The sequence below is a fragment of the Cyprinus carpio genome, chromosome B22, assembly GCF_018340385.1.
Source record: "Cyprinus carpio isolate SPL01 chromosome B22, ASM1834038v1, whole genome shotgun sequence".
Lineage (NCBI taxonomy): Eukaryota > Metazoa > Chordata > Actinopteri > Cypriniformes > Cyprinidae > Cyprinus > Cyprinus carpio.
Window position 1 is genome coordinate 1,938,255 of NC_056618.1, and position 10,685 is coordinate 1,948,939.

The window sequence follows — 10,685 nt, forward strand, 5'->3', positions numbered from 1 at the left end:
GGTGGCGCTCCAGCAGATTCATCCTCTCTGTTCATACGTTTCATTATTTTCTAACGTGCCAAATTAGAACTAAAGGCATACAAATGATAATAGTACCGTGTCTGTTTTATGTAGAAAGATCTACATAGTCACTGTTGTAATTCGTAGTTTGTCCACAGTGAGGCGACAAGATCATGATCACTGTATAAAGATAAGATACATGCTTCCTGAAATATTTACTGTCATTGATCAAAAAATAAACATTCATAATATTGGAAAAGATAAAATAAAAAAATAAAAAAAAAATAAAAAAAAAATATTACAGCCTAACAAATAATATTTACAAACAAATATAAAAAACCAAAGCAAATGATTAAAAACTTTTAAAAAGCAAATGATTAAAATCTTCTATTTGTCATTATATTTCTTCCAGTGTGGTTTATTTTCCCAAATAAAATCAAATCTCATTTTTGTAAAGTTGGCAAATGTAACTGCACGCACATGTAAAAACACCATAGCTATTACAATAATTTCCATAATACAAAAAAAAAAAAACAAAAGTTGCTTTTCACACTACCGTCTGATACAAAAAAACCAAAAAAAAAACAATTTCAAAAAAATTAAAAATCAAAAACAAAACACACAAAAAAATAACAGATCCAAAAAAATAAAAAGAATCGAAGTCTCCTGAGAAAGAAAAAAAAGAGATAATGATGTATGCCTTACACACACACACACACACACACCAGATTTCACACACACACACACACACACACACACACACACACACACACACACACACACACACAAAAACATGCACGTTAAACATCCACTACGTAATGGATCTGATGCAGTAGGTCATCACACTACAGGCTTCTGTGAGGACCTCTTGGGAATCATTCAGGTGTTTCATAGACAGAACAGGTATTTCAACAATGTGTACAGAACTTTAATACTGTATGCTTACTGTAATGCTTTATATTACAGTAGTCCACTAGAGGAAAGAAGGTGTAAGTATCTCACATAGTTAATATATTATGATAACAATAAAATAAAAGTCTGATGACCGTTAAGATAATAACAGATGAAGGGCAGATACAGATCTACTGTGAGCTGTGTGTCTGTGTCTCTGTAGAAAACTTAACACAGTTTCTGCAGATATTAAGAGGTATTCTCATCACAAATGCGTTTATAGGATCATCATGTGTCTTTATACTAATGACGGTATTATGGCAGAGGTGTTGGTGTGACGAGTGGGGCGGGACTCGAGACCGGTGAGTGGAGCAGGTGTCGCTCATTCCCCATCACTCCACCGGCCTCGCTCCGTTCCCACGGCTCTTTGCCCCGCCCCACTCGTCACAGATGGTATTAAAGCAGAGGTGTCCAAGCTCAGTCCTGGAGCGCCAGTGCATTACAAAAGAAACCCAGAAGTATTAGAGACAGCGCTGACCTTGTGCTTTGTAAAAACTGAAGAACAAGCTGTGTGTCATTCTGAACATACTCTGAAACAGAGAAGTCATAATTTACTCAAAGCGAACCTAAAAAGAAACTTAGACATAAACCAATAATAAAATATTATTAAATAAAGATAAATAATAAAAAAATACTGTATAATATAAAAAACAACATGAACTATCTGCTGGATCTGCAACATAAACCTGGATGTACATTGTGGAAGAACAGCACAAGGATTGATTTGTAATTTGATAATGTGACTGGTTGGTCTACTAGGACTACATAGAAACATACATTACAGTGTGAACAAACACTCTCTCTCTACACCCTCATATAACTTGTAAGATCTGATTTAATCAGAATGACTGGCTTTCTGGACCTTCTGATAGTAAAAAGAGCACACGGGTGTTTTATCAGCTAGACTCTGATCTTAACTGAACACAATCGCTAGAATGTCAAGTCAAGTCACCTTTATTTAAATAGCGCTTTAAACAAAAAAGATTGCGTCAAAGCAACTGAACAACATTAATTATGGAAAACAGTGTGTCAATAATGCAAAATGACAGTTAAAGGCAGTTCAGAAATGAATTCAGTGATGTCATCATCTCAGTTCAGTTTAAAATAGTATCTCTGCAATCATTTGCATTTAAGATTGCTGTGTGATAATTATTATTATTTTAATGTTTGACTCTCAAGAGTGTAAAAAAGCTTCATTTTTTCCAAACAATAATTCAGTGACATTTACCACAGTATCCCATTCTGAAGGTGAAGAAATTGCTTATTATTTAAAAATCTTGAGTCTCCTCTTGTGTCTTGAGTTAAGTGTTGGCATTAATGACAGTCAAACAACAAAAGGAAAAAAAGGAGGAGAAAAATCACAGAATCACAATTTTTTAAAAACATTTTCACTAATGTAGAAAAATCTGATCTTCATGACACCTTGGGTGAAAGATAAAAACAGTGCTGGGAACAGCTCTGATTTACAGGAAAAGACGATATCTGGGGTGTGTATGGGCTTGTGCTTTTATTTCTATAGGATAATAGGATAATAATGCTTTGTATCCGTATTATTCTTCAACACGGAAGTAAACCTATGGGTGAGACTTCTGGATCATTAGTCACTACAGGGTAATAATGAGAAGAAAAGTGCATTAAATGGTAAAACTCTCCTTGCACTACAAACCAGTGTGTTCATAATTAAGATAATACATTAAAAATAACATGGTAAGACACACCAATTTGCAATATGAAGCAGCAAAATCAGCTTTTTTGCCAGACCCATACAATTTACAGACGGCTGCGCCCACTCTACAGGAAAAATAAGGTGGATATAGGATAATTACTTGTGTAAGATAAATTATAGGATAATTATTCTTTGTATAGGGTAATTATTAGTGTCTTCTATGTACAGGATGATTATGGGACTGACTTCCTTTAACCAGAAACTTTCTAGATTTCGTATAATTGTTTTGCAGAACAAAACTAGCTTCCTTCTACATTTAAGCAATAACTGCTGCTGTTAAAGACATCAAAACACTAAAAATGGATCGAATTATGTAGCTACTGTGAAAAAATATCATTCAGGTTATGTAGGCTATTCATTATTGTTTACATGTTTATTGTTTTTACTCGTGGAAAGCAGTAGACAAAAGTAATACAATCTTACGGTTTCTTTTTTCCTCATAATGATGTTTGTTTTCTTTGACAGTTTCTAATTAGACTATACTTTGGATCAATTCTCAAAACTTTTTCTTTGTTTGTTTGTTTTAATAAATTAACATACTGAAAAGAGCTCTTATGTTCTTATAATAACATCACGTTAAATTACTTGTCATAACATAAGATTGGGATAATAAACTTTTCTGGGTCATTAGATCAGTTACACCCCGAACCAGAAATCTTTAGGCTATCTTATATTATATTATGACACTCTCGTGCCATAGGGCTATATTTCTGGTTAAGGGTGCGGTTCAGAAAAACGGATCAATTAAGAAACACTCAGGAGTCAGGATTTTTAATAACTACTGATTGTTCATCAGTGATCCGTTTTTCTGTGCCTCACCCTGAACCAGAAATCCTATATTAATGCACGGAACACATCATATATCTCATATTATGACACGACTCTGAAAAACGGATCGCTGACGAACACACAGAGAACAGAGGACTTCACTACAAATCATCTATATTCACTCCACTCTATGTCAATATGAAGACAGCACTTATACTCTTTCTGTTCCCCTTATTTGCAATCGGTTAGTGTTTTTCTAAAAATAATGAATGTGATAATAATTACTTTTCTGGGTCATCAGATCTGGAATGGTTCAAAAAATTGTGACGATTTTAATTTTCCTTTAATTTTGAATGATTATACCTCTATGCAAAAACCACACAGGTTTACATTTTTTATTCTACTTGGTTTAAAAAAACAGCAACTGTCTTCATATGGCACATGACAATTTTTGGGTTATACGGACGTTTACAGAGACCTCAGTATTCCATCTCACACAGAGCCGGACCAAGGCATAAACAAAACTACTGTAAGTCCCCAACAGGAGGCCCCAAGAGTACATGAATTGACAGCCTGAATTTTTTTTGTGATCTGTTATGTCAATGGACAATGGTAAAAGTGTCATGCAGGCACAAAAAAAATAAATAATCTATAGCATCTTATTATTTCCATAGTGAAGTATCATGCAGGCACATTTTCCCCCCAAAATATCCATTATATCATGAATTAATATGATACAGCCTCCCCCCCCCCCCCCAAAAAAAAAAAATCCATTATATCATGAATTAATATGATACAGCCTATTCTTAATTTGTTTTGTTGTTTAATTAAACTTAATGACCATGTTAGTTGATCTTTAATGCGCTCTGGAAGCTGTCGTGTAGATCTGTCGGATTAACATTACATAATTTATCCATTTTTCCCAAAATAAATGAAAGTAAGTGTCCAATGAACTGGGAGAAACGAATACTGAATACTAACGTTAGAGGAACATTTTTGCAATCATAAAATAACGCTCCCAGAATGTTGCTTTTGCAATCATAAAATAACGCTCCCAGAATGTTGCATGGTTGAGTCTGTTCACAATATTATGGAAAGACCAAAATTAAATAAAAATAAAATTTTAAATTTTTGCATTGAGAAGTGCAGTTCAGTCATGAAATTTGGCACAAAGTATTGAGCCATGATACAGCTTTCCTGGCAAAGACTGAGATCTCCCTTTTACACCCAATCACGATCCTCTCACCTATTACCAGTTCACCAGATTATTGAAACATATAGTTTGCTGCTTGTTTCTGTGACAGGGTGAAGAAGCACACGACACGAGGATGCAGGTAAGTTCCCCGAAGGGTGTATTTTATTGGTGAGGTGTTGGGGGAAAAGGGCTAACGTGAGGCGTTTGGTGCTCGGTGCTCGGCTTCTCTCTCTCCTCTTGTGGTGCGCTGTGCTGTGTGGGTCCGTGCTCTCCCTTCGTGGCAGGGCTGGCGGTCACACACTGCTCTCTGCGCGAACAATAGAGGATGTGGTTAGCCGAGTCTCATGGAGACATCTCTCACCTCTATGTTTTTTTCCCAGGTTTATAAAGCCGTAGCTTGATGGGACGCAGGTGTGGCCGCTCAGCCCGTGATGAGCAGGTGCAGGTGTGACTGCTCAGTTTCCAGGGTGACGCTGATGAGAGCTTGGGACACATGTCACACTCCCCCCACCCCCAAGCATTATCCTGTTCCTGTGGAGAAGCGGTGAGATTGGGGGAGGGCGGGGAGTGGACCCTGACAGACCTGCAAAGGCTGCCCATATTCTGGAGAGACCCGTCGGCGTTCGCGTTGGCCGTCCCCACCCGTGTGTTGCACAGTGAAGTTGAAGTCCTGGAGCGCAAGGAACCACTGCGTCACCCTGGCGTTCGTGTCCTTAGCTCGGGCCGTCCACTGCAGAGGAGCGTGGTCGGTGATTAGGGTGAACTGGCGGCCGAGGAGGTAATACCGAAGCTCCAGGACTGCCCACTTGACGGCCAACGCCTCCCTTTCGATGGTCGCGTACTGTCGCTCTGCATGGAGTCAGCTTTCGGCTGATATATATCACCAGGTGTTCCTCACCATCATGGCCCTGGGACAGAACGGCTCCCAACCCGGTGTCGGATGCGTCCGTGTGCAGCAGGAAGGGGCGGTTGAAGTCGGGGGCTCTGAGCACCATTTCCGATGTGAAGGCTGTCTTTTATCCCGTGGAATGCTGCCTCTGTCTCAGGGCTCCAAAGGATCTTCTCCGGCTGCCCCTTTCTGGTCAGGTCTGTCAGGGGAGAAGCTAAGGAGGAGAAGTTAGGGATAAAGCAGCGGTAATAGCCCGCCAACCCCAAAAAGGCCTGTACCTGAGTCTTGGAGGTAGGTGCCACCTTCTTCTCTTGAGGTCTTATAAGGCCACGGCCCACCTGGTAGCCCAGGTACTTTGCTTCGGCAAGGGCCAGGTGACAATTCCGAGGGTTGGCGGTCAGGCCAGCCCGGCGCAGGTCCCAAGAGCACCTTCCGCAGCCGCTCCAGATGGTCTTCCCAAGGGCCATTAGGTGCTGGAAGGTGGCTGGGGCCCCGTGCAGGCCGAAGGGAAGGACCCGGTACTGCCAATGACCACTTGGGGTTGAGAAGGCCGTCTTCGGCTTGGCCTGTTCCGTTAGGGGGACCTGCCAGTAGCCCTTGGTGAGATCGAGGGTCGAGATAAAATTTCAATAGGAGTTCAAATGGGGTGAATCCAGTGGATGCTTGAGGGACCTCCCGGATACCGAAGAGTACATATGGCAGCATTTTGTCCCAGTCCCGCTTGTCTTCGGCAGCTACTCGACGTAGCATTTGCTTCAGGATTTCATTGAACCGTTCGACCAGCCCATCGGTCTGGGGGAGGTACACCCGTGGTGCAGAGCTGTTGGGTCCTTTAGGAACATGCATAGGTCCGCCATCATCCGGGACATGAATGGGGTGCCCTGGTCAGTCAGTATCTGGGAGTGGATGCTGACCCGGCTACACAGAAGAAACAGCTCCTGGGCGATAGCTTTCGTGGTGGCCTTATGGAGGGGAATGGCCTCAGGGTAGCGGGTGGCATAATCCACGATGACGAGGATGTGTTCATGCCCCCGGGCGGACTTCGGCAGCGGCCCTACCAGATCCATCCCGATCCGCTCAAAGGGCACCTCAAAGATGGGCAGTGGAATCAGCGGGCTGGGGGGAGGGGAGCGCGGTGACGTCCGTTGGCAGGTTGGGCAGGCCTGACAGAAACGCTTGACTTCAGCCTCCAGGCCCGGCCAGTGGAATCGGTTGTCGAGGCGCTGGATCTTGTTCTGGGCCCCTAGGTGGCCTGCCATAGAGTGTGCATGGGCTATCTCCATCTAATACGACTAGTGCTGCATAATCACAACCAGCAGGGTTTTTTCCTCCCCCCTACGCTGTGCGACACAGTAAAGCAGGCCATTTTTCCACGACAAAGTGAGGAGTTGGGTGGGGCGCTGGCTGGAGCTCTTTCCCTTCCGCGACCCTCACTTGGGCCCAGCAGTGTTTTAAGCGGGTCGTCCTCGTGTTGCTCCTTGGCGAAGGCACTGGCCTCAGTCACCTGCTGTTAGAGATCAAAATAGAGGTTAGAACTCTGGGGGGTGACTCACCATCCTTGGGGCTGTCTGAGGCCAGCAACACAGGGCGCCGTCGGGGCATCTTTGTTGTCCTCCGTTTTGGGTGTTTCCCAGCGGGGCTGGACAGGCTGGGTGGTCGAACCCCGGCCAGTCCCTACCGAGAAGGACTGGGATGGGCAGATCCTTGACGAGTCCGACTTCCACCAGCCAGGCACCGGGTGGTGCTGTGATAGTGACGCGCCACGCCGGAACTTCTCTTGTGTCGCCGTGCACACAGGTGATGGCCAGCTTCGCCTTGGTTTCGGCTCGCGGGGGCAGGACAGTTGTTTTTAGCAGGCTGACCGCGCTGCTGGAGTCTAGGAGGGCTAGGGAACGGATGGCCATTTATCTTCACTTCTGCCCGCGGCGCGTTCTCCGTGTGCACGGCGCAGCCTGCCAGCCAAGGTCGTCCAGGAGAGCGGGGTGCTTCGGTGGGCATGGGCTCATCTTGCGGGCCGGGAACCACCAAACCCGTTTACTGGTTGCCCTCCAGCGTGTGTCGCTCCTGGACCACCCTTCGGGGAAAGGCGGCGGCTCGCTCCCCAACCTCCCGGTGTTGGGCGGGCCTCTGCCAGCTCGATGGGGTTTGGAGGAGGCGGTCATCAACTACGCACTCCACTACCTGGTGTGCGGTGGGGACCCCTGTCCAGTAGCCAGTGTTCCCAGGATTTCCTTCCTCAACTACTCACATCAACAACTCCTTGCCGTGGGTCGAAGGTCCACTCGTGGAGGAGTTGAGCGGCGCTGATCGGTGACAGCCCAACCCGGCCCAGGATTTCCTTCCTCAACTCCTCATAGGAAGCACTTCGTTCCGGTGTCAGTGCAAAGTATGCCCGTTGTGCCTCTCCCGTTAAGAGCGGTGCCACGATCCATGCCCACTCGTCCTTAGGCCACGCTTCCCGCACAGCAACGGTTTCGAACATCTGGAGATACATCGCTATGTCATCATGCACCATCATCTTTGGCAGCAACTGCGTTGCCTGGACACGGGGGTCGGGTAGCGGAGTTCGCGCGGGGGCAGTGGCAATGTGGAGCGCGGCAAGCTCGCGTTCGGTTTCCCCTTGCTGGGAGGCCATATGCTCCATAATTTGCTGCTGGCGGATGCTCACCTCGGTGAGGTGTTTCAGCAGCTCCCCCGAGAATGGAAGAGGAGCGCCACCTGGGGAAACAGAGAGGGAACGTCAGCCAAAGGAAAAAAAAAAATGTCCAAACCAATCCAAGAGGGGTAACACTGAGTGTGGAGGGGTCGTCAGTGACTTCTTCATTGGAATGCCCGCATTCTTCACCAGTGTGGCAGGGTAAAAAAGTACACAACACGAGGATGCAGGTAAGTTCCCCGAAGGGTGGATTTTATTGATGAGGGGTTGGGGAAAAGTAGCTGAGTAGCTGTTCATCAGTGTTTTACATGTGTTGATACAGGTGAAATAAAGATAGTATTAGTTATAGAGGGAGATTCTGTCACTCTTCTTACTGATACTGAGAAAATGGATGAAGAAAGAGTGTGTTTGGAGACATAGCTAACATCTCTGGAGGACGTTTTTTTTCTGCATATGGTGGTCCTGATGGAAAATGCAAAGTAATTCAAAATAAACCTGGCGCACGTGTAAAAGTGACGTAAGGTATGCAGAGAACACTCAATCTACACACAATGTAATGTACTAATCAATATCATCAGTATGTGTATCCTTCTCCTTTTTTGACTGGGTCTGTCTTGATTCTGAAGCATTAGTCTTGTCCATCACTCTTTTTTTTTTTTTTTTTTTTTTTTTTTTTTTTTTTGGGTGTACACTTCCATTTTTCTTCACATGTCTTTTCCAAATATATAATAAGATGAGCAGTTTGCAGTTCTCTTTACTGAACACTGCACTCCAGTTTGTCCATTTTTGCAGCATGATTTAAATTCACACAGTGCTACATACAAAACATTCGGGAGACCTTTTACCATATGAATGAGTCTAGATATTATGTAATAACTCCTGAAGTAATTCATCCAGTAGCCTTTCTCTCCATGACAACAAAAGCAGACAACTGTTAGTAACATTATTAGTATGCATTAGGCAGGGGAGGAGCTCTGGTGTGGGGGAGGAGCTTAGTAAATTTAGTCTTATGTCACACAACAGCAGATTTGACAAGGAATAGGTACAATTCAAATAACTTAAAAAATAATTGTGACTAGTCGAAACTGAATTAGAGATATCATCTAATTACCTTTATGTATATCTTATGCAGATATCTCAAATGGAGTTTTGACTAGTCAAAACATATTTACAGATATCTCAAATGAGTAGTTTAGAGCCTGCTCAAAACTAGTGACCCAGATTCAGACAAAAACCTGCCAGTCCAAGAACCAGGCAGTAAATATTAAATATTGATAATATTCAACAAATTACCATTTATTTTACTTTATGAACAAAGAACAAGACAACCAACATATCTCTTTTTTTTGTTCCAAGTTTAAAAAGAAAATGAAAAAAAGAGTAAATAAAAAAGAAGGAAATACACTGAGTCAATCTACCAAATGGGTGCCGTTTCTGTCCTCAGGACATTTATATGTATAAAAATGCATGAAAATTTACTCTAACATTGACATTTTATCATTAAGCAAATTATCCATGAAGCTGTTGCTGCAAAGTTAAACCTTTTTTCTTTTCTTTTGTTTTATTTAAAGTAGGCTATTTGGTTTATGAACCTTTGAAAACATTGAGACATTAATAGTTTTTTTTTTTTTTTTTACTTTAATTTCAGAATTATGTGTTTATGCAAATTATGTTAATAAACAAAATGAAGAAGGCCTCTGTAGAAGGTGCACATGATGGGGGCCGGAGCTCTAGCTCTTCTCAGTTGGCGGAGGAAATAGAGACGCTGCTGTGCTTTCTTGGCCAGTGCTGCAGTGTTTTCAGTCCAGGAGAGGTCCTCTGTGATGTGTACACCCAGGAACTTGATGCTACTCACTCTCTCCACAGTCACACCATTGATGGTCAGAGGAGCATGCTGAGTGTGCGCTCTCCTGAAGTCAACAACAATTCTCCTTCGTCTTCTCCACGTTCAGAGAGAGATTGTTGTCACTGCACCACCCGGCCAGGTGGCTCAGCTCGCTCCTGTAGTTTGTCTCATCTCTGTTGCTAAAGAGACCCACCACAGTCGTGTCATACGCAAACTTAACGAAGAGGTTGGAGTTGTGTGACGGAGTGCAGTCGTGTGTCAGCAGAGTGAAGAGGAGGGGGCTCAGCACACATCCTTGTGGGGCCCCAGTGTTCAGTGTGATGGTGCTGGATGTGTTGCTGCCACCAGTACAGCCTGAGGTCTTCCAGTCAGAAAGTCTAACATCCAGTTGCACAGTGAAGTGTTAAGTCCCAGCCGGACACCAGTTTTGTGAATGAGCTGTTGAGGGATGATTTTGTTAAATGCTGAACTGAAGTCTATGAACAGAATTCTGATGTATGAGTCCTTTTTCTCTAGATGTGTTATATATTTACTGTCATTGTACAAAAACCAAAGAAAATTATTAAAATCTTCTATTTGTCATTGTATTTCCTCCAGTGTAGTTTATTTTTCAAATCAAACATAATTTTGTGCAATTCCACCCCACATGTAGAA

General features: G+C 43.4%; 1 pseudogene; it reads left to right on the plus strand.

Annotated features, from left to right (window-relative positions):
• LOC109062242 overlaps positions 1-10,685 on the plus strand; it is a 995,865-nt pseudogene that overhangs the window by 578,230 nt on the left and 406,950 nt on the right.